Source organism: Maylandia zebra, linkage group LG12 (genome assembly GCF_041146795.1).
Source record: "Maylandia zebra isolate NMK-2024a linkage group LG12, Mzebra_GT3a, whole genome shotgun sequence".
NCBI classification, from domain to species: Eukaryota; Metazoa; Chordata; class Actinopteri; order Cichliformes; family Cichlidae; genus Maylandia; species Maylandia zebra.
In genome coordinates, this window is record NC_135178.1 from 5,941,555 (window position 1) to 5,967,334 (window position 25,780).

A 25,780-nucleotide genomic window follows, 5' to 3' on the forward strand; every position below is an offset into this window, starting at 1 on the left:
CTGAGCAACCTGTGTGTGAGTCCTGTGAATTTGTAGGGACAGAAATAGGTAATAGCAGTAAATCATAAATGTAGTCTGACACTTCAGATGACAGCAGAAATACATAAAAAGTAAGAAATGATTAAATACTCATGATGTAGTGATGAACTTCTACATGTAAATATTAAGTATGATTAGTAACAACTTGAGGTGAGATAAAAAAGGAAAAGTAACACTGGAGTAAGAAAGAGGGATGTTAGACCAATTTACAGATAAATGTAAACTTAAAATTATCCACTGATTCACTATTATGTCTCTTAACTGTAAATGTTATATCATCTTCATCTGGGTTAATTACGAGTGAAGTGCTTCTGAACAAGGCAGATCCTTTCTGATTTGCTCCTCATTAGGCTAATGTTCATGCACCTTCTCAAACAACAGTAAAGTGTTGATATTTGGTTCATGAGACTGGTGAGTGAACCAGTACAGTCCAGCTATGAGTCAAAAAAGCAAGACAATAAGACAAAGACGTTTAAATGGTCTTTAGAGCCAACAGTTTATAATAATCAGCTGATGGTTCATCAGCATGTCGTTTTATATAGTATTATGAAATTATAGTTTTTATTGTATCTTGATGCTCAATCGTCTAGTGATGACACGTTTCTCCCACTGAAAACGTTGCGTCCAGATGAACAGAATCAATGTTTTGGGAGTTATTCTTGTAGTAACTGTCTTGGGGTCTTGAAGTAATCGGGTCTGAGTGTGGCTAACAAGTGAACTCGGCTTTCCAAAAAATGTCACTAATGACAGTTAATTCATGATTTAACAATGGGGGTGATTCGTTTCTCACACGGAGCTAGTTTGGTAGAAGAAATCAGGAAGAGGCCAAATACTTTTTTCATGGCACTGTACATACAAGTCTGCCTTTGGGATGAAATGAAATAATAATAATTTGTTCCATTCTCTTCCAGATAAATTTCCTATCATCGCCCACATTAGGCGGAAAATATCCTACAGTTTCAACACAAGAGCAGAATAAAGAAGCTCTTCTCGCTTTCATGCTATTACAATGTATCAATTAAAAAGCAGGTGTCTCTATCGCCCGTCTTTAAGGAATTACCCGTTAATTCACCGGCGTCATCATCAGAAATAAGGCATCGTTTATTTGGGCTTTTTATGGTTCTGACCACATAAGGCAAAAATTCAAGGGAAATATTTCACATCTGTGAGTGTGGGATCAAAAGAAGACCTCCTTTACTTCCCAGAGACTAGAAGGCGTGACAGGTTCTGACTGCATATCCCAAAGAGACCACCCTGCTGAGAGGCTCTTATCGCCACTGCCTCAGACGTCTGTCGCCATCTACTGTAAGTACCGTTAAGAGTGTCTCAGTGGGGGTCCGTGGACTTTTGAAATTGGCTCTCTGTTAGTGCACCCGTCCGAGAATACTAATGTCAGGAGCTCTGTGCAAGCGTTGCATACTGTAGTCAGCTTACGATGGGTGAAATCGGACCTTTAGCTTTCTACTGCATAATTGAAGGGCACATAAACATTTGCAAGTTACAATACTCTTGTATGGTATACTGCACTCTTTTTATATTAATATAAAACGAGCTAGCTTGATTGAACTTTCCAGATGAATTAAATGACACAGACAAACACCTTTTAAAGGTCCTCTCAGCAGTGAGCAAAAGAGCCACCACTAAGTATGAGACACGGCCACAAGTACCTTGTTTATTAACGGTGCTGAAGGGCTACATACTCAAGAGCAGCTGACATATGCAAGAAGACTTCAAAAAGAAGTGGGAGAGAAAAGGTGGGAGCAATGGTGCTTATTTACCCCTTGAAACAGACTTAAGCCAAACGTGTGAGTCGGAAGAAATCGTTTCTCTTTTATGGACCTTTATTTCTCCTTTTTAAAATTTGTGAATCTCATCCCTATTTTAGCTGTTCAAGCATTGTGTGTTTGTGGTGTTGCTTTATTTATAAATAAACCAATACCTTAAAAAAGTTAAAAAAAAAAAGTGTCCAACCTTTATTTCACAGTCATACATGATGCTACAGACTTTTGAACTTTTAAGGAAATCTGCTTTTGTTTTTCTTTTTTAAAGTTGACTTGAGATAAACTTTATTCCTACAAGGGGGAAAAAAAGGTTCATTACTACTTATGCTTCTCCTGGACTTACACTACCTGGTGAGCAAATGTGGAGCCGGATGGACCTGAGGGGACCTTCCTGTTAGGAAGTATATGTGTGCCAAATAAATGTTGAAGCCCATAGTATTTGGTTTAGACCTTGAAAAATAATTCCTTTGTCTTTTTACCCCCGGGTTCAGCCTCATGGGCAGCCTCTGGAACTGCTCCAGGGTCATCACCCTTTCATCTTTCACAGCATTATACAACTTTACCACAGGATGGCGTTGCTGTGCTGCAGCACAGCCCAGCTGATCAACCACAAAAGTAGTAGCCCTGCAGTCAGTCACTCAGCAGCTCGGCCAATTGGATCACACGGGCCACATCAGCACTTAGAAAGCAGGTAGCTGCCTGTCTCAGTCTGCTCCCCTACACACACACACACACACACACACACACACACACACACACACACACACACAAACAGTATATTCATTTTAACAAAACCGGTGTGTCCATGCCGACCCTCATTATCCTCTGTTAAAAGTCAGTTTATGAAGCAGCTGCATTGTTTTGCTGCACTTTTACATGGTTAGCTTGATGAGCTAGATTTCACCAGCAAGTCTGACTTAGTCAGTAGGAATTTGAGATACAGTAAATAGCCATTCCAGACACATCGCATGAGCGCACACACTCTCGAGGCTTCTACACAAGGTCTGGCAAATGAGACACAAAAGAACCAGACGCACTGACACACACTCATCGCTCCCCTTCTTGCCGCCCCATGCAGTTAGAAAACAAGATGTGCCGATACAGGGAGGATGTGCAGCAACCCGGCTGGTTGACAACAAAGCTACCCCTGTCTTATTGCTGCAGCACATGCACACCAATGATCCTTGTTTTCCTCGGTTCTGTGTTTGTTTGATGAGAGAGGGGCCGGGAAAGGATCGTGTTTGTACTTTGCGTTAAATTGTCCCCCAGACTGTGCATAAACATGCACAGTCTGGGGGACAATGGTGCAATGATGAATTTGTATTTTGAAACAAAAAGGCACCACTTTTACATTCGAGCTGTGAGAGTTTATTGTTGATGCCATTTTCCAGGCATTAACAAAATGCTGTATTTCAGTTCGTATAATCCTAATATGCACCAAAAATAAACAGAACGTGGCTGATGACGATTTATCATTTAATCTACATTTCTAAGAAGAAAATCCAATCTCAAACGATATCAAGAAATGTGAAGAAGCACCTGCTAATCACAACACACACACAGATACAACACTGTATGAAATGCACACCAACGTAATCTCACTGTCATGGTCATTGCACGCTGATGGGCGCCTTATAGTCAACGTGAGAGTCAACGTAATTTAAACAGATGTTAATCTTTGAAACTCGATGCCACCACCACCGTCACCAAAATAAGATTAGCAGTTTCAAGGAAGGACAAAAGCTGCTGGACATTTTGACAGTTCCAAGCTCTGAGAAGCTTCTGCTGTGTGTCACTGTGTACAACAATAGTCTTTATATATGAGAAAGACTTGATGAATGAAGGAGAAGCACAATCTAATTTGGGACAAACGCGTCACATCTTTTTGTGTGCGTGTGTGTGCGCGCGTGTGAACACACAATGTTTATGAGGCGACGTGATTGATGAGTAAATCCAAGCACAAGTGACAGTGGAATAACATTATTCACCTTAGCGTTGCCCTCCGCCGGCGCCGTGGCTGGTGGAGTTATCACCGCTATCATTAGTCAAGTATGAAATTGTGGTGATTCTTTACATGAAAACAATCTCTACTTAGAGAATGGAGATGAGTAATGGCAGACTGGGAAAAGGTTGTCTGGGAAGAATATTCTTCTGGCCTTGTTAAGGTGTGATTTTCTTCCTTCCAACTAGCGTGGAGGATTTTTGCAAATAGCCCATGACTGCGAAAGTACAGCGGGCAAACACGGATGAGCACGAATTCACCCAAAGTAGATGTGGGAGATGGAGGAAAAAGAGTGGAGGGGGAGGGGAGTCTTTTTCTGTGTGTCAGGCCTAACTCTAATTATGGCTTCGTTAATTAGTGTATCTCAACGCCGACTCGCTTGGAAGGATGTCACTTAGCTCAGCTTTTTCTCTCTTCCTCCATATCCCTTTCCTAAATCACAGTTGAGCTCATTCCCGCTTTGCTTTTCCTTCCCCCTCCTTCACTCCTCCTTCCGTCCAACCCTATCCTGCCCGCATGTCTTGACAGCTCATAAGGCAAAGCAGCATATCAAAGCACACATGCCCTCGTAGCCCTTAACCAAGCATCTTTTGCTTCAAATTGCTTCCTGAGGAGAGAAAGGAATGAGGAATAAGAAAGCAAAAAAAAAAAAAAAAGGCAGGAAGAGGAGGAGGATGAAACGGGGACACGCTGAACGGTTCCCTCGACAAGATGGAGAGGAGTGGAGAGAGTAAAAAGTTGAAATGTGTAACGCTGGCAGTTGCCCTCATTACTCTAAGGTGTTGGTCTCTGAGAGGTGAGGTGAGAGATGTCAGCCCTGCACGCCCTGCACGCCCTGCCCAACCACGTGGAGAAATTAAGTCCCCGTCTCAGATGAGATCGGGGGAATAAACACGTGACGGTGCCTCAGATTGAAGTCCTCCGTCTGTATTTACTGGAGCAGAGCCTTTGGCACACACAGAAGCTCTGTGCATGTTCAACCAAGAACGCCACGATTTTTCAACTCTGAAAACTATACCCCCCAACTCCTAAATTCAAATTCTTGTCGTGGCTGCTATTCAAGCTCAGCAGCACTGCAAGATGCTGCATAAATTAAGTCGCTGGAGGGAGCGAAGATGAGGAACAAGCGCCGTCTGCCTCTGCCGGATTTTAATAACTCCTGGAGCCTTGTTGGCTGAGAAGAATCCCCCATTGAGACCAGGGCCACACCTTCCATTCTGTGGATCATCATTAAGGTCCACTGTCTCCCCACTCCCCATTTTTGCATAGTAACCCATAACTAAGCAGAACCTGCTCAAAAGAGGCGAAGCAGAAAACGCTGGTGTGTTTTATATGTGCATTTTTATAGTTTATACCAGTCTGAGGGAAGGCAGCAAAGGTTGGGAAAGAGGGTGAGGGAGGGGTGCTGTTTGGCTGTGCCCCTGATGTCCGAGGCAGCCTTAGTGGTTGCATTGCTGACCCCTCTCTTTCACCTTTTGACTTGTCCTGCTGCTTTGTAGAGACAAACACTCTGAGCTTGTGCTTGTCTCTGTTTACTAGCTGTCTTGGAACCTGTTATTTTCTACAGCCCCCTTGTTCAGACACTCTGGAGAAGAAGAAGAAGGATAAAAAAAAAAACTTGCGGGTGTGGTCCTGATCATGGCCAGGCAATCAAAGGGTTGAAGAGTGGCGGGAGACATGGGGGAGAAAGAGGGGGTATAACAGGATGTGTGTTATTTCAGACACGCTGCTTTTCAGGCTAACTGTACCCTCATTGTTCTAATGCTGCCAGTAATGACTTCACCGGCTTCCTGTCACGTGATAAAGGCTGTACCAGTGCTTAGGTGATGCAAAAAGTCTCCCTGGTTAGGAAGGATGAATGACATCACTACGATGTTTGGCTTCTTTGTTTCCTTTTCACTATCGAAGCACATCTGTTCCATTCTTTTAGATAGGGTTAAATTGATTAGGTATAAAAGTGAAACTGCAAAATTAGATCAAATATGTGCTAGAAATATTTGATGGTGCGGTCACCATCAAATATTTCTTCCGCCTTTACTGATCCATTACTGAAGGTCAATCTCAAACTGAATGGCAACACTCCACAAATGCCCTTAATAGACCTGCTATGACTGCCCACTCAGTCTGTGTTCTCTGTTTGCATTCACTATAAAGCCAAATCCTGATAGAAGCCCCCGTATGTTGTCAAAATTCAACAGGGTCTATCAACAATCACTGAATTTACCTTCTACTCTATAAATATTGGGCAATATCAGTTAAACTCTTTCACCTGTCCGGAGAAATATTCCAACAAAAGCTGGAATGTTAATATACTCCTAATTTAGATCTTTTCTAATATCCTTACAATAATGCATCAGTAAACAAAGACGTAATTAAAACAGTTTTTATCTGCAAATCAAACGTAATCAAAAAACATAAATGGAACCTACACCTGTGTTAGCAGCAGCAGTAAACCTGGCATCTTCTGGCACTCAGAATGTGAATGGGCTAATACAGTAATATATGAGAATGTACAGTGTTTAACAATTTATTAGACCACGGCTCAGTGTGGTGTTTATGACACAGCTGCCCTAAAATTAACAGTACTGGTAATTTTTCAATTTTTCTGTAATGGTTAATCCACCAGTAGGCACAAACACTTTAATCAAAATGATATCTTAATGGTAAAATATAATTATTGTTGTTGTTCAGGAATGTTTCAGACAATTATAATTTTATAAGATTCCAAATTGCAGTTATTTATGTGCATTTCTAGCCAGAAAATTAGTTTTAGTTTTAGTGGTTGAATCTCTCATTAATTTATGTGTGGGTTTTGATAATTAATTTCTGCTTTCTCAGAGAAGTCCAGTGTGCTGGCTGAAATTTGAATTAAGTTTATTATGTACCTAATAAACAACAATATAATTTTATAGCTTTAAAGAAGGCTTTGAGAGATCTCTAAAACATTTGTGTTTTCTTGTGTTTATGACAGATGATCTATTAGATTTGACGCCACTTAAAATTGAAGGCTGTAGTTGTGGCATTTTAGTGAGGAAAGTCTTATTACTTATCACTGAATAGTTCTCAGCCCTGTAGCACCAAGTCCATCATATTTGAATTTTTGAGATCGCTACATCATCAGTGTAATTTTTTAACCCTAACTCTAATCTCCTGATATGTTTTTGGTTTATTAAGATAAAAAAAAAAAAACGATTGCAGAAAAATGTCAAAAAATGCGGAAAACCATTATACAAATGAAAACTCATATATGCATAAATGGTTTTTAAAATCTTTTTTTTGGGGGGATTTGTTTAAGAAACACTCCAGTTTAAAAAAATGATTTTTATTTTCTGGCAATTATTTCATGGTTCAGCCTTTTGCAGGGTTAACTTCATGGGCTATTCAGCAAATAAAATACTGGTGATAGAAAAAGAGATACTGTAGCAAGGCGGGTTCAAATGCAGCTCCAATAGAACAGTTTCAAAACAAGGTGAACCAAACTAACCCAGTGGAAATGCTATAATCAAACGAAGACAACCAATCGTAGCTGGGTAAAAATTACTTTAATTGTTATCTTCAGAACCTATAAAAAATAAATAAACAAGAAAACTGAACAGGATAACAGCACATGATCCATGACTGCAATTATAATTCAGTTTATCTTAATCAGATAAACTGGAGTAAATAACAAGGTAACAACCATAATAATAAAATAGCTGCAGAACTTTCTAAATAATTAAGTTTAGCTTCTCTGCTAAGATACAGTAGCTAGCAGTAAAATGTGGACCACTGCTGATGCAACAGCACAACAAAAGAAAAAACTCTGCCTGCTTGTCCTGTTCTGCCCAGAAACAGAGAACGCACAGGCTAAAAAGCCTGAGAATACAAGTTACTGAGAGCAAACTTAGAAAAGACCAGACTTCATTCTAACAGGAGCCCAAATCACAACATTCCTGTTATATAGACCACACTGAGGCTGAGGCTCTCTGTAGTTAGGACACACACCATTAAAATGCGTGGGATATGCAGTGGCAGGCAGATAGTAATAGAGGGAAAGGACAATGACAGCACTTTTCTCCCTGTGAATATCTACAACACTGGGACAGTCATGTTCCAGCACAGTGAACCAAACCACAGCCCTGTCCAAGATGACTTTAACACCATAAAACCCAAAGGGACGGATGCGAGGAGAGGAATGTAGAGCAGAAGGAGAGTTAGAGTAGACCTGAGTCTCAGAGAAGAGCAGTTGGAAGTGCAGGTAGAGAACCAAGGAAATTATTTAGCAAACAGCAGGAGAGAAAGGCATATTATATTGCAGAGAGTCTTTCTCTGCAAGCGGTGAAGCTGATAGAACTCAAAGGGATGATACTCTCCAACCTTCCCCCCACAGAAACTTACCAGCATCTAAAAGATCAACTGATCCTTATAAAAAATGAGTTCAACACCTCACTGCTGGAGCTGAGAGTGGAATTTCAAAACCTCCAACAAGACAGAGACACTGTGAATATTGAGCTTAATGCAGTATGAGTAGAGCCCTACCCTCAGATACTAGACAATAAACAGCCTGAGAGAAAGCAGCTCAAGAGAATCAAAGCCAATCTGCTGTGATTGAAATCAGTATAGAGTAGACCGACAAGTATTCAGCTACCAGACATCCACCTGGGACCATCAAAACCCCAGCCACAACTAATGAATCCTCACCCACAACCACCAGCAAACCAGACAAATCCGCATCCACTTTCATAGAGAGCTCCAGGGAAACATTGTCAGCACACATACACTGATGCAGACTTTAAACATCTTAAGAATTTTCCAAATGCGTTCAGACGAACGAGAAAGTCCACTGGGCCACTACACATCTTCCACACAACTTCCTCTTCTCCAATACAGTTATGTTCAAATTCTACTAAAAGAGTTGGTTTTGTTACTAAACATCTATCCACTCCAGCTATGCATTAATAACAGATTTTCAACTGCACAACCTCAGCATCTGCAACCTGGATCACTACACAAAGACACAATGGACCGGCTGACCAAGAGTTCCAAGGATGCTGCTTTTTTACGCGACCGAGGCAGACAACAAACTCTAAAGCTAAATGCTACAAAGAACAGTTTCCTGTGTATGTTAAGCAATGCTCCCTGGATAGGTTGCTGTTCACTCTGTTTGGGTTGTCAGTATATTCAGTATTTAATATAAAATAATATAAAAATGCAAAGGTTTCTTGCAACTAAGCCGCAGCCAAGAAACCTAAAGGGTTTAGCGAGTTTCTGTAAAAGAGAAGTGGTCTAAAATCGCTCCTGAGATATGTTCAAACCTGGCAATTGACTACAAGAAACGTCTTACTGTTGTGCTTGCCAACAAGAGTATCTCCTATCAAATACTAAGTCATGTTTTGCTTGAGGATCAAATATTTATTACACTCAAGTTTCTGGATTTTGGGTTGATATTCTGTCTCTCTCAGTTAAAATATGCAACTAGAGACCATAAAAATTAGAGACTGTTCATTTCTTTGTAAGTGGGCAAACTTCCAAATTCAGGAGGTGATCAAATCATTATCATAAACTTATTGATTCTTCTTTAGTTCCCAGTGATTTATCCGAGAAACATTTTTTTTACTCACTTGCTCCTTTTTGAGATGCAGATTTGCTGCATCTGCTTTTATTGCAATGCTGGTCAATATTGAAATTCACTAGCTGCATCTGTTTGTTTCTAAATTTACTGATCATACATTTTGCCCTGTTTGTGGCGGAGAGAGTTGCGGCTGACTTATGGATACTACAAGTCCACTTCTGGACTACAGTACAGGATTGCATTTCTGAAGAAGAGAAAAATAGATTTGCAACAGACCAACAGATTTGAGAGTTGTCATGGAATTAGGCAAACAGATTGTATGTAAATGTCAACTTGACCTGGTTCAGTCACAAACTCATAGCAGACTGACTCTATCATATTCCTGCTGTGTCACTGCTTTATCACCATCTTGACACACCAAAGTCATTTTGAAGATGCCAACTGACTGCAAGCGATCTCTGGTCCCCATCTTTGACTCTTTGAGCCATTTTAAATGCAAGGTGATTCCATGTTTATTGCACATGGCTGCATGAATCCCTAGCAACACTTATGAAGCTTGGCTGACGGGCATCTCACCATTGAGTTCTATATCATAATGTACCTTGGTTGGATGGTTGAAGAGGGTACAGTTCGTCCAGCAAAAAAAAAACCCTATTCTAGCTGTACAACTGTACAGTGTCCTGCCCCTATGACAACAAAGGAACTTGTATATTTTGTGAGTTCAGTAGGATATTACAGGGATTTTTGCAGAAACTAAGTATTACAACTATCTGATCTGTCGAAAGGACAGGCAACTTTTTGTGCAGCGCTCCAGTATTGACAACCCTATGATCTGATTATCCCTTTTCACTTCAGGTAGATGCTAGTTAGATGGTGGTAGCTGCTGCTCTTCAGCAAGCTGTTGACATGGTATTTGATACGAGCACTGTAAGCCTTGGTCTGTGTTTGCGCTGAACATTTGTCCCTCTGTGTTGTCTTGCAGCTTCCTGGTTGGTAGAATTAATTATTGTATCTTGGGACAACAAGTTAGTCTTCCTGGAGCATTTAAGAGGTGGGTGTTTTCGCCATTCGATCCATGGTATTTGCTTTGTTGGCTTCAGCCTGGTTATTTTAGCTTCTACCCTCCACAACATCATACACCTAATATTTAAACACTCATCCAACTTCTGACACACTGATAACACTGACTAATACACCTCATAATGTGTAATCATGTGTTTTTGATTCTCTTGGTTAATAATGTAAATTTTGGTTAAAGCTGTGTCTCTCTCATTATGTGTCTTGACACAAGAGCCAAACAATGACAGTAAGCACTTACAAATCCTCAAAAATCTGATATATTACAATTAAGTAAAGAAGTTAAAAGGAAATCCAATTTCAGATTCATAAATTATTCAACTTGTTTTTGAGTGTAGGTTATTTCCTGAAATTTGAACTTAAGGTCTCATAGCAGCCATTTTCCACAGTGAAGATAAATTAGTCCCTAATAATTATAGAAGCATATGTGTGAGCACTGGGATATCATGGAAGGTATTATTCAGGATCATTAATTCAAGGGTTATGGAGTTTCTTTTGAAATACAGTGTCTTAAGTAAAAGTTACGTTGGGATGATTACATTTATACCTTACACACTTTATTAGACCAATATGTTTCATTATCTGGATGTTCATAGTTTGGAGGTTTTATGGCTTTATACAAAACATTGACCGTATGTGGTAATAGTCAAGTTGTTCAAGGTTGTGGCAAGAAACGTGAAAAAAATCAAACCCACCCACATCGACAACATTTGGAATCAAATCTCCAAAAAGTTGATTCTGTTCATCTGGACGTAGCGTTTTGTGGGAGAAACGTTTCGTCACTCATCCAGGTGACTTCTTCAGTCTCAGCTGACTGCAGGTTTCCCCAATCTTATAACCAGAACATTTGCATAATGACTGAAACCAGCCCACTGAAGGAACAATGGGCTGTGAGGTCAGTGCCTTAATCTTAATTATGCAAATTCTCATGACCATTGATCAACAACCACTGACCAAAACCCACTGATCAAAGACCATGAGTGCCATTCACAGAGAGTTGGGGAATGCCTGCAATCACAGCATTGTAAGATGGCGAAAGATGTACCCTTAGGCCCCCTCCTCGATTCAGAGATGGTCTTTCCCTTTTCACGTAAATGGCCTCCTTGACTCCACCCTCAAACCAGTGTTCCTCCCTGTCCAGGATGTGTGCATCCTCATCATTGAAAGAGTGTCCACTGGCCTGTAGGTCTGTAAAAATGCGTCTCAACTGCTCCGATACAAACCATGACATTCTCCCTGCTGTTGCCTTTTTGTAAGAATGCACCCAGAATCTCCACGTCTTCTACTTCTTGTTTAAAAGCATCTGGACCAGCTCATCATCACTTGTGTTGACTTCATTGCCCTCACAGCAGCGTGATTTTTGGGACAAATTCTTTTGGGACAGAAAATCAGCGAAATTTAAATAAATACATGTATTTACTTTAGTTTCAATTCAGGTTGGATTTTTTTTTTTTTGTGTTCAGCGCAGATTTTCTGTGTGCGGAGACTGTGTCAGCAGTGCACGATTGCTCACGCGCTCAGCTTAGAGGGAACACTGGTTAGTGTGTCTGTACTTTATAAGGCAAGTTCAGATGTGGAAAAACTAGAATTTTGTGTTGCTTTTTCGCAACATGCTCGATCTATAATGGACTTTAATCTGTTCTTATTTTCAACAGTTTCATTTTTTTTGATGTTCTTTATATATTTTGAATCAGCATTTCATTATCACCATCTGATAATGTCTCTGACTGGAGTAGAGAATCATTTTGTGTGGAAGAAACATTAAATGACTCACGAAATTCCAATTTTTATATGAGTGTGCACAAAGCCTGAAAGCTTAACAGAGAAAGTTGATAAACTTTTGCTCCGACTGGGGATTTAGTGTTTTTTTTCAAGCCAGTTAAGACAAAGAAAGCCTGGCTCTGTTGAACTTCCTTCACGGTATACCCTTCTGGTGTCGAATCTGAGTTTGGAGACACATTAGCAGCATAGTTATGAATCAATATCAACCATATAAGAGAACACTAAGCTCATCAAACTACAACTATTTAAAACAAAACTACATTACCCACTGGAACAAAAACACATGGGTATGAATACAGTGCAATCGAACCAGTCTGTTGGCTACTCTTGATTGTGCTGTAGTTGGTCCATCTTCCAGCTGTTGAAATGAGCAAAATTACAACATACACTCAAAAAACAATTCGTTGCCATCATAAACATTAAAGTTTTTTTTTAATTAAAATGTAACTGAAATATATAAAATCAGAGAATTGAAAATTTGTTAAAATAATAATCATTAGGAAAATATGCTTATTGTAACCATAATGTAATCCAGTCAAGTAAATTTCATTTCACCAGATTCCGTTAAATTAAATCTTTCCACCGGCGTTACACACCGGCCTGGGGGGGGGGGGGGGTGGAGTTGCAACACAAGAAAAAGAAGTAAATCACACAGCCACAGCTTTACAATGACTAGTCGTTTTATTAACTTGACAGGTAGCGAGCGTCAGAGTGGGCATGGCCAAAACAACAAACAAAACACACTGGAAATGAATCAGAACTAACTTACCTATGGTGAATCAACCCCAAAAGAAAATACAAACCTCTAACCTGTCTCCCTACCCGAAACAGGAGAAAAAGGTTGTAAAAGAAACGGCTTCCCACCCCTACAGCTACCATGTCCAGATACGACTGCAGCCCAGCTCTGTCACACGCCACGAAGGGCCCCAAACGTGCAGCTCACTGGAAACAGGAAGTAGTAGGAGAGGCTGCCGGCCCAGTCAGGTCCCAATTTGTAGCTGGCCTCATTCCCTCTTCCACCAATAGTCAGCCTCCACCTGGAAACTTACATAACAGACATCACAGAGTAGAAACAATGCCCCCGCATGGTGTGGCAAGTAACAACACCACACGGCAACAATGACCTGGGTCATAACAACATTGTACTCACACAAAACAACATTTACACATAATTCAGTTACTCCAAGTCAGTATTTTTGGTGTAAATAATTTCAGCCACTTTTCATGGTGAATTTTATTTTATTTTATGGTGGGAACTCTGCGGTTGCTCCCTTCCCTATTCCGGCTCACTTTTCAACCAGTTAGCTATGACTGATGCATGATCCATGTCCAGTAAACTGCAGTTGGGATTTTGGATGACTCATGGGGTGAAAACCCTCTCCGTACACTGACCGAACAGAAACCAGTGCACAGACGGACACATTTGCAGGATCATAAATTACTGTATGACTGACCTACAGACTGGCTGTGTCTGTGCCTCTGACTCAGTCTGTGAGGCCCATTCTGTTGAGATAAATAAAGGATTGCTAAATTAAATATGAAGCTAAATATGAAGGAAAATCCATATTCTTGCACTCACACACGCACAACCTTGTTTGTCTTGTTTTTTGCTTTTTTAAATTGTATTTTTATTTTAATTAAAATCAATTTTGGATTATTATTATAATGTAGACCCTGCAATAATTTAATTTAACAATAATTTAAATATTATAAGTTTTATGTTTCCAATGATCAGTGGTTCAATTGTTTTGTGCATACACTTAGTTTCATAATGTTCTTTAATTACACTTATTTTATTTTCTGTTTTACTGGGAGATTATTATCATTATCAGTTTGTTTTAACTGCCAGGTTTGTCACTAAGGCTCTAACAGGAAATTCTTCTGCAAAAATTCTTCTGTAAGAGTATCTGTTGTACAGCATTGTGTGTCGACTGACAAAAATGGTGAGTCATGGTATATGCAAATGGATAAGAGAACCAGTCCAGCTTGCACATGAGCACTGAGGTTGTAAACTGACAGATATTGCAGCCCTGGCAATCGTTCATTTGACATTTGTATGTGGTTTAGAACAGCGGTCCCCAACCCCCGGGCCTCGGACCGGTCCGAGGCCCGGGGTTTGGTTTGGTTTGGTACCGGGCCACGAGAGTTGAGGCTCAGGTGTGAAATGTGTGGTTTTCAGGGTTTTTATCGGTTTTCAGCGTTACTTTGTTATCGTTTTTATCGTTAACTCGGTTTTCCTGGGACTTTTCACGTGTGTTATGAATAAATCTTCTTTTTTTCGGTACCGGTACTAGTTTTATTTTGTTGTATTTATCCGCGACACCTTAAAGGCCGGTCCGTGAAAATATTGTCGGGCATAAACCGGTCCGTGGCGCAAAAAAGGTTCGAGACCGCTGGTTTAGAAGGTAACATGTGAACTATGAATTGCATCATTCCTGGTTCCAACCTGGAAGCAGATCTGTTTCACATTTTTCTCTATTGTTTCCAGTAATCTCAGTACTGGCACTCTCAAATAAAGTCTTAATTGTTTCTATAACTAATTTTATCTGTTATTGCTTGGTTGTTCTTCTTAATGATGCCAGTAGCTCTTGAATTCGCAATTTTGCAACTGAGGATTTCGGTATTCTAAGTGGTACAGTATCTTCTCATCAGAGATGATGTCTGGAATCTGGCCTCGAGCCGCCATCCCAGTTCAGGGGTTATAACCCTCCATGCTCCGATTACCACGGTGACTAATTTGGACTTCACCATAAGCGTCTGTTTGAAAAAAAGAAATAAATAAAAATAAGCATCTGTTTGTGTTGTTCATCAGTCCCTTGTGCTTCTAGATCTTGTCATGCTCATTCTTTGTGTTGCTACTGTCAGATAGAATTGACACAACTATCACAACTGCCATCTTGTATTCCTTGTCAGCTACCACTATGTCTAGTTTGTTAGCCATCCGTTACTTTTCCATCTGGAACCTCAAATCCCACAGGACATTTACTGCGTTGTTCTTGATCTCTTTCAAAGGTGTGTCCTATTGATACTTTTAATCCATAATTAGAGAAGATATCCCTGTACACTATCTCATTCACTCATGTTTGTCCGAATATGCAGTCCCAGGTTGCATCTTAAATCCTGCTATGTGCTAGAATGTCTTAGGAGCATCTATGCACAGCCTGCGCCTTCATAGCAGTGGTACATTCCTGCTTCTGTGGAGCTGTTTTCTGGTCTCTGTCCTATCCTTCAGACTGTCCTTTCCAAGACATTTCTAGCATTTGGGAAAGTCAGCAACTTCTTCTATCTGTCCATTATAAACCCCATTTAGGGGCTTGGTCTTCTTACTTCTCCTCCTCATCCCTATCTTTCCTCAGCTGCCTCAGGCACTCTGATAGCAGTTCATCCCAGGGGTCCATCTTCCTGATGTATTCGTGGATGCTCATTGTTTGATTGTAGCTCTGACAAACAATAATCCTCACCCTCACTCTGTTCTTTGCTCATAGTCTGAAGGTGCTGACTTGCACCTTGCAGCCCTTCAGCACTGGGGGGAGGTTTCACATCTTGGTTTCAGTGGCATGTATCTCTTTTTTTGGCCATCTTATTATACCAGTTGAGCATCTGATGAGTGTTAGGGGACATGTGTTGATGGCTGAGATCTCGTTCCTACTATTGAGCTGTCTTCTCAAGACTGACCTTACCTTCTGGAAATATTGTGTTTGGCTGTGTCTGACCTTCTGACATTGTTATAGTGGTTCCCACTCAGCTGTGTGACACTGAGGTCCCTGTTGCTGTCCTGTGTGTGGGCTAATGTCATTCAACCTATTCAGTCCCGATCACCTTCCCTTTCTTTGCCACCATCCAGGATATCTTTACGTCCTATATGGTTGTGGGTCTCTCTGCCTGCAATTTTGTATTGAAGCTTGGCCACTGAAAAATATCCCATTCGTTTGCTTTGAGACTCTTGGCTTGCTCTTGTAGTTTTCTTTCGTTATCCATTTGCACCATGAAGCGCTGTCCGATCAGTTTGGCAGCATTTAGCTGAATCTGAGTAGAGGGTACAGTCCTGTACATTTTAACAATTTATCTTACTTCTATCAGCAGCCACATCATTGGTGGACACTAGTGACCTGGTTCAACTGGCAGTCATTCATGCCTATGCCATAACATTGGCTCCACTAGGTATGCTTCATGAGATCATGGGCTGTTCCTTTCTTTTTCCATCTATTGCCGTCATTCTGGAACAAATTCATCTTTGTGTCATCAGAATGATTTTTTCAGAACTCCAAAGACTCTTTAGATCAAAGTCTAATCTGGCCTACCCGAATGACGACCCACTCAACCCAGCTTTCATTTCAGCCTGTCTGTGTTGCAGTTCTTTTCTGCAGTGGTTGGAGTGGAGGTGCGGTTTGTTTCTAGTCAGCAGGAATTGCAACACCTTTGGCCAGTGTGTCTGAGCACTACAAAAGATCTTAGAGCTTCCTTGCTCTGTGGCTTTCCTACCTGAGACACCTCCTTGCTTTGTTTTCTTCTGCTAAACAACATTGCATACACTTCTTGCACTCACTTATAGCACTGATCATACTGAATACAAACACCATGGTTAGCTTATGTTCTTTCTTTGTTTCTTTAATTTAAAATAAACACTGTTTTAATTGGCATTTGTGTGCATCAGCCTTTTTCTCGTGGCTGTGTGGTCCAGTTTGTGACACCATCACTTTTGACCGCAGACTTACAGAAGACAGTACATTTAAAACCAGCTCTTTTATCTGCTTAATTTGCTATTGAGGGAGACAATAGCCCTCATATGGCCATGAAACTGCTTGTCAATCAAATATCTAGGTCCCTTTGAGCCTCCAAAAATCGGGTTTTATGAACTAAAATACCTTAACAGTTAATGCAATATTTTTGTTAAATGCCTTGAATAAAAGCTTAAAGTCTGCACTTCAATAACAATCTGTTTGCTTCACTTAAAATCCTTTGGCATGGTATAAAGAGGCCAAATGAATAGATTTTATACAGTAAATGTCCCGTAACTGCAAACAAGGTGTCTGATCTCTTTAAATTTGTTGCTATTATATATCATTATTATTTAATGTATATCATCTCCTTTCACCTATACTGCCAATAGATATTCATTTTTATCTTATATGAACCCTCTGTGGAGATGCATACGGGTGGGGGTTGAGGCCTATGCAGATAGACAGCTGGGACATGTATTTCCAAATATTGGCAAAAGACAGGTGAAGAGAGTGAATCCTTTGTATCCTCAACTGAAGGACGTTTCTGGATTCTTGTATCCCCGTATTCTTAAAATGTGAGATTATTTCAATATAATATGCACACATGCTGATGCAGATGAATAAAACCAGCCCTTGTCTACCTACTGTCTCACAATGCCCAGCAGCAGACTGCAGCTTTGTTCTAAATCGGAGGATCATATCAAATCTTGTCATTAGGCTTTGTTACCAGGACAACAGCCTTGCTCCAGCATCCTCTGAGCCAAACTCTGTCAGGATGGCAGCAGCGATAGCAACAGCAAGAATAAACCTATAGATGAAAATAAAATAAACATGGGGTTAGAATTCGTGACAGAAAGCCTTCTTTTTCAGATGACCTGTTTTTTTTTTTTCTTTCACAGCGACCCAGGTCCAGTACCACTGACTGTAGTGGAATGTGATGAGCCTGTCAAGTGGAGAGTGCATCCGTATTCAGACTGTGGGCAGATGTACGCTCTTGTTTTTTTGCCCCTGATATTATGTGAGAAAGCCAAGGCTGTGAGTTCACAGCTCAGATAAAGACCTGAATAATTGGCACATGGTTATGTAATGTGAGCCATTGGAGTCCATACAGCAGTGTTGTATTATTCATTGCACTAGTGGAATATGTAAAAGCACAGCTCCAATCCCCTTTAGGTCTAATTAAAAGACTATCACCCACTTTACAATAGAAACTCCAGGGGATACAGTGTAATCACGTATTAATAGAATGATTACTAAAGAAATAAAGCTCCTTACGCTGATAAGAGCTGCTGAATTTATAGCACAAAGCCACTGTTAAAACGAATTCACATAGATTTCACTCTTGTGATCTCAGTTCAGCTGAAAAATTGAGACCATGAAGAAGTCTTTGAAATGCCACAAAAAGAGTTGGATCCCACTCATAAGGATTTGGATTGGAGGCTGAAATATTAGATGCAGATGGGCACCAAGGGTGTATTTATGCCTGCAGAGATGTATTATCTTGATAGTCATAACCAGGGACTTGAAACATTGGGGGTTTAGTCCAGCCTAGATATTTTTACATTTTTACCAGATAATTACACAGTGCAAGTCATTTCAGAGTAGAATAAATATAAAATGCAAAAAAAGTGCGGTCTTCAAAAGACTTTTGGTCAAGTGTGTAGGCAGACTTTCATTATGCGAAATCAAAGTGAACATAATGACTTCAATCAGAGTTCTTGTTCAACTTCATTATCATTTTATCTTGAGCAGGAGTGAAACTCTAAGAAAATAAGACTCGATGTTAATGAAGCAGTCACAGCTTCATTTGTATGTTGCTAGTTCTTTGTTCAATTTTTAAAATTGACCACATCTGTTCTCACAGCTTCTGCTTTTATTGTGTGACAGCAGATCCTTCTGAACTGTAACAAACTCTGGTAACTCGGTGTCTTATCTGTCTATCTGATATTCTGCTCTTCTTCATCTCACCAGCAGTTCTTATGGAGGCTCATCTGTTCTCTGTTCCCCCCTCTGTTGTTTTCTTCTCTTCTGTCTGCTTATGCCAGCAGATAATGATGAAATCTTTAAATTATTGATGTGATAAGCATGTCTTATTTAACAATTTACTTCATAGTTACTGTTGAAATCTCCCAATTCTTTTGATCTTTGGGCTGAAGGAAGGACAATACTCGGTGTATAGCAATATCGTCTTTTTCTTCAAAAGAAAGAAGAGAAGTTTATAATTTGCTGCCAAATGAAACATTTTATGTGGTTCAAGCACATTTCACTTCACTTCATGAAGCCTTCACTGGACAGACTTAAATGTAAACACATGGATGCATGACTGCACAGAGTTTCTGTCATACAACAGTAGTTTGCCCTTAGAGAGTTGACACAGGGCTTAAATCATATCTCTACAGTGCATATTTTCTCTAAACACAGTTATCATTGGGCCACCACAGTCCTCTTGAGCTTGGCAAGATCAGCTCATATGGTTTTAGTACAATCAAGTACACTAACTTATCTAACAGGTAATACATTATCTGAAAGGTACTCACACTGACCTTGTTCAATTAGTCTCTATGCCAACAACCAGCAAGTAGCACAACAGCCAGAAAAGTGAGATTTTGCCTGAAATTGGGGAGAAATTGATCTTTATTTTTCCCTCTTAATGTTTGTCCATCAGCCAACCAATGAGCAGCGAGACAAAGATCTCACTCCATGCCCAAATTTATCAAAAAGCTGGAATCTTAGGTTGCTTGCTTGCTCGATCTGGAAATATGGATATACAGTAAATCTTGCAAGTATAGTTTAGGTGCTTGTAACTGGACCAAGTTTCCCTCTTGCTCTTAGATTTATAAAGTGTGTTTAAAACACTTTGCATGTTGGTGTTTAAATCATCCTGATTAGGCTACATGCATTCTTGTTAGACATGGGTACATAACCCTGGAGGCTTCTTTAATGCAAAGTAATAGATAAGCAATGTGTCATTTCTTTGTATTTTGCTAGGAAAATGGGAATTAAATATAGTAATTTACTGAAAACTCTAATCAAAAAATGCAAATGCAGTATAAAATAGGCAGAAATAGAACTCATACAATTCTAACAAGCGTGAAAGTCAGTAATTAGCCTGATCACCTTTATCTTTCAATACAGCATGAACTCGCTTAAACAACCTTTCACGTAATTTCTGTAAGTAGTCTTCAAGAATTGTTTTGCAGGCTTCTTTAAGGACATTGCAAAGCTCTTCTTTGGATGTTTGTACCTTTTGTTCTGTTCTCTGTTAAGATGCTTCAATAATGTTGAGGTTTGGGCTCTGGGGAGGTCAGTCCATGACTGATAGTGGCCCATTGTGTGTTTTTCTATCCAGGTGTGCTTTACTACTAATACTTTACTGCTTTGGTAGCGTGTCTTGGGGTCATCGTGATGCTGAAAAATGAAACTTCTATTGAAAAATGAAACATCTGCCAAATCAGACACTTTCAAGATGGTATTGCATGATGAATCAAAATCTGTTGTTACTTTTCTGTGTTCATAATTCCATCAGTTTTGACAGAAAACCCACAGGTGTGTTTTTCTCCTTACATTCTCTGTGGATACTGAAAATTTGAACCAAAAATTTCAAATTTGAACCTGTTGCTATGGTTTTCAGCTCTTTTGTAATTCGGTACCCTCAGTCTTTTCTCTCTGTTTCCCTTGATTAAGAATGGCGTCTTGACAGCCACCTTCCACTGAGATCATTTCTGATGAGGCTTCAGTGAGCAGTTGATGGATCACATGAATCTCATCTCTCAGATCTTATACGTGTATGTCTGTTTTTTTGGTCTGCTACTTCTCACTTTCCTCAACTTGTCCAATTTCAACAAGTTATTAAGAAGACTGCACAGCATGCTAAGGAAGCACAAAATAGCTGAGATGCCAGTTTTTAGCTAATAGCCCATTCTTGGTGCAAACTGTTTTCATAGATTCATCCAGAGTAATCCAAAATATTATTTTTTGACAGCCTGCTAGTAACAAAGTACCTCCAGATAAAACTGTAAAATCAATTCTTTGGAACATTTGCAGCATTTTCTTGAATGAGTCAAAAGTCAGTGCTGAGTGGGTTAACAGATATAAAAACGTTCCTCTGACAATGTTCCAGTAAAAGAAGTGGATGGAAATTGAGTGGTACAAGCAAGTCCAATGAAAAACTGTGTCTGGCTTCTTTGAAGCAAAACATAAAGACATGAGCGGCTCAAGACTTTTGCACAATACTGTAGGTCACTTTATGATAATTCTCCTGACACCCTACAGACTTTTGATTCAGTTGAGAATGAAAGAGCAGATGTGTAGTCAACTGACTCCAAATTTGACTGTGAGTAGAAACAAAAGGATGGTGTAGCTTCACCCGCATTTAAGCACCTTGTGCTGCTCCTGTAACTTTTTATTCTCCTGCTCTTCGAACCCAGGTTCTCAAAATTGAGTGCCGCTCGCATTCAGTTAAAGCTGACAATAAAGCACTCATCAGAGAGCATACCTCAGGTCACAGCTCAGCTCATTTGTACAGGCACCAGGAACTACCATTCATATAAAGACTCCAGCTTTGACTAAACATTGGCTTGGTTTAAAGGTAGGTCTTAGCACTGAGCAGACTGTTGTATGCTACAGATTGTGACATTGCTGCTGGCCTTCTCACAAGTGATGCATACTTTTTAATTACCTTCAACTTTTAAAGTTTGTATTTGCTGTTGTTTGCACTAATAGTGCTATTAAGGTCATGTTTTCATTTTCATTGTCTTGAAGGACTGTTTAAAAACATAAACAAATAAGAGAAAGTAATGCAGTTTGAAGCTATTGAAGGTTTTACATCTACTTTTTGTTTCAAGCCAATTAGTTCGTATAGAAAAGCAGGGCTCTTGTTCAAGTGAAGTTTCTTTTTTTCTTCACATTCTACCCAAAAACCTTTTTTTTATTGTCTTTATTTCATTTTGTTCTCACTTTGAACTGATGGTTAAGGTAACATCCACGATGTTGGTTCAGCTTTCATTTTCAAACTATTTTTCAACCATGACTACATGTTGAGGAAAGAGTGCTTGACAGTGATGGTTATTCAACATGGAAATGTTTGATGGGGGTAGTATTGCATCTCAAATCAACATGCCCTTCTGCTCAACATAAAAATTTTCTGATCCAAAGTTTGAACATATATAATGACTGCTGTAAAACTTTTCACAATATATATATTGAAAACAAGTCTGTCGACCCACTTTCATGCTTTTGTTTCACACACTGAAATCTGAGGGAATGTTTGAACTTGAATATCTCAAAAACTTACAAAGATAAAAGCCTGAAATCTGCCCCATATGTGAGAAAACACAAATAAAAACTTTTGAAACAAGCATTGCAGAAGAGGCAAATTCTGAATTATACATAGTCGAATTTCACAATACTGTAAAATAAAACATGGTGAATATGTTTCAATGTGAAATTCACAAAAGTCACAAACATGAAAAAAAAAATGTCTTCAAATTTCATGTAGGATTTAGCAAGTAGCAAATTTATGAAAAGTTGTACCACAAAAAATAAACATATCAGTAGACTGATTACTATCCAGATAGAACCAAATTCTGGAGTTTCCTGGTCGTTCTCTAATTATAACTAAGAAAATAATCTAGCCTTTCTATTCTTGAGGCTTATGAGTGGCTTGCACCTTGCAGTGAACCCTCTGTATTTACTTTCATGCTGTCTTCTCTTTCTCGTTGACTTGGATATCAATACCTACCTCCTGGAGAGTGTTGTTCACTTGGTTGGTTGTTGTGAAGGGATTTCTCTTGATTTCTCTTTGCCATGGAAATGATTCTGCGATCATCCAAATTGATTGGACCTCAAATCAACTTTAGCCCTTTAATCTGCTTACTTGATAAAGACATAAGGAAGGACTTGGCCACACTTGTCCATGAAATAGCATTTGAGTCAATTGTCCAATTAGTGGACATTGAGTTGTTGTGTAGGGCACCAGTAGTCCATGTCTGTTGCTGTAACAGTAGTTCATGTTTAGAATAAAACATCCGAGCTCACTGATCTGATCGGGGCAACAGTGCCAAAAATGTTGTATAATTTTGCTGAGAGATACAAAACCCACCAAGTCATTCAGTGTTCCCTTAGTGCTAATGTGTAAGAGATGTTGGTGTACTATAACTGAACTAATGTTGTTAAGTCCTTAAAGTCATATTCTTTTATTGTCACGACTGTATTTGAAGCAATTTTTTTTGTATGATACCTGATTTATATGGATTATGGCTGAAGTAAACTAAAGTCTAAAATAGTCAGTCATTTGTTTAATAGTAATTTAACATTATATAATTCACATATAAAACTATGAATTGTAATTTTAAATGGTTTAAAAGCATGTAGAATAGCATATGTAGGCAAGTATGTTTCTCCTTTTTTTTTTATCAAGAAGCAAAGACAAAAAGGAAAAAAAAAAGAAACAGGGCAGGGTTCGGTGGTTCAATCATCCGTCCCCACCAATGCCAACACCGAATCTACGCCCTTGGTGTCCAGTCTCCATTAATTCTCTGTTCTAACCTGCCTGTTAGTATTTACCAGTTAGTCTCCCAGTTTTGTTTTGTTCTGCAAAACCAGCAGTAAACCTGTTGTCTGCAAATCTCACTGCTGCACACAGCATGTCCTGACACTGAACCCCGTGTGAAAGCTGGGAGTCTACATTATGTCCATGTCCATCATATAAGTGTAATTAGGATATGTTTCAGCAAACGGGGGAAAAGTGTCCAAACATATATAGACCTAGTTTTCTTTTCTTTTTTTTATTTTTATTTTTAGAGCTTACAATTTGGAATCATTTGCTAGAAGTACATAGTTTCTTTTTTTTTAAATAAATTACAATCTGATTGTAAGTGATATCTGTTTTTGGTTTTACACTGTTTTCTGTCTGGCAAAAGGTATAGCTAAGGAAAGTAGTACTGCCAACTGGACTTTGTACCCTCTGCAGGTTTTCCTTCACTACTCCATGAATCTTCTTTGTGGTCTTCCTCTTTTCCCTCTGCCTGGCCGTTCCATATTCAACATTCTTTACCTGAGATATCCACTATCCCTCCTCTGCACATGTTCAAACCTTCTCCACTTTGCCTCTCTAACTTTGTTTCCAAACTGCTCAACCTGTGCTGTCCCTCTGGTGTACTCATTTCTTATTCTGTCCCCCATGGTCGCTCCCAATGGAAATCTGAAACTCCACCAGCTCCAGGCCTCCTGTCATTTTGTTAGTGAAACCATCTCCAAACCACTCATTATATAGCAAGTCTCATTACCATTTTGTAAACATTTCCTCTCACTCTTGCTGCTGTCCTTCTATCGCAGATCAAAGTGAGGAAAAACATGCAAAGTTATATAACAAAACAACAATATTTCACTATGACTGCAACTGATTTTACTCACAAGTTCTATTCCAATCCAAAGTTAGGATCTGGGCAAGTACACTCAAAATGCCTCAAGGTGTTTTACTTATTTTTTATTAACAAAGCTTTGGTATGTATGTATGTGTAACAAAACATAAAAAACATGTAACATTAGTAAGAAGAGAAGAAATGGCAGTAAAAACAACAGTCAGTATGGAATAGATATTGAATACAGATATTAAGGAACTGTAATAGTTGCTTTATTTCTGTGGCTGCACATATGGTGAATGGCATCTTACTAAGTTTGTAGTAAGTCTCAAGTATCTGAGAAAGGCTGCAGTTACTGACTTAAAATAAATGATTTTAATAAATGAATAATCAATACTTTAACATCTACAATATTCCAGCCAGGACATTAAAAACTTAATACTGTGCATCGCAAGTAGGCTTTAAAACCTAAGCCTAGAAGCAGGAAATATAGAGAGAACACAGACAGAGAATGTAGAGAGATCATCAGGGTATTTTGTTATGCACGTTTATTGCTGTTTGGAGAAGAAGACTTTCTCTCAGCACATATATACAGCACACTACCATTTGGACAGAAACATAGACTGAAAAAGAAAATGATGAAGTGAGTGTCGTGCTAAATTTACGTTAGTGAGAAAAGGATTCAATTGTGGCTTCATGGAACTAAGTTGAACTCAGGCACTTTTACCTTAATCTAAATGTAATGAACTGTCAAATTATTCCGGGTTTTTACTTGGTTCTGACATATAATAAGTAAGTGTAATAAAATGATAAAAAGGACTTTTGCTGGTAGCTTCCAGAGATTTTTTTCATTTTGCTCTTTTCTTTCCACTTCTACAGAACTAAAATTACACATTTACAGTTTATATCATTGCACTACAGGCTCAGAGTTGACCTTTGACGTTTTAGATTTTAAAAAAGTATTGCAATTTTGTGAAACTGTCATAAATAGTTCAGAGTTTTAAAATATTGGCGTTGCAATCATTGACATGTGACCATCAATCGAATGAGTTCATTCTTGAGTCAAAATAAAGGACTGTGCCTAATTTGAAGACATTTGCTTGAGGCTTTTGAAAAATATCAAGAAAGACGAGTCAACAACATGTCTCGCCATGGTCATTGCAGATGCATGCAAGTATTATATTACCTCTTAGTAGATTTTTGATTGCAATAATGTGAGTGGGTCAATATGAATGCAACAGATGCATTCATGCTAAAGTGAGTGATGGGCCCTGTGGAAAAGTTCAAATAAAGTGTGTAATGCAGTGAATTAGTCATTGCTATTGAACTGAAACATACAAAGAAGCATGGCAGTGGACTACTTTTAACATTAGGGGACTTTGTTAGATATATCTAACTATATCTAATCTTTTTAACAGGAGTTAAACATCTAAACCATTCATCTTCTTCTGCTTATCCAGTCAGCC

The 25,780-nt window shown here is 39.2% G+C and overlaps 2 long non-coding RNA genes across 3 annotated transcripts in view; one reads left to right on the top strand and one right to left on the bottom strand.

Annotated features, from left to right (window-relative positions):
* LOC143421314 (uncharacterized) overlaps positions 1–25,780 on the top strand; it is a 125,033-nt gene that overhangs the window by 91,709 nt on the left and 7,544 nt on the right. The window lies entirely within an intron of this gene.
* Positions 12,128–13,182, bottom strand: LOC143421330 (uncharacterized). 2 transcript variants are annotated; one of them, XR_013100958.1, is made up of 3 exons: positions 13,109–13,182; positions 12,502–12,590; positions 12,128–12,392 (listed from the first exon to the last, which is right to left on the bottom strand). It is a non-coding gene; the product is annotated as an uncharacterized LOC143421330 (long non-coding RNA). The 2 variants fall into 2 exon arrangements; XR_013100957.1 differs by having other exon boundaries at positions 12,498–12,590.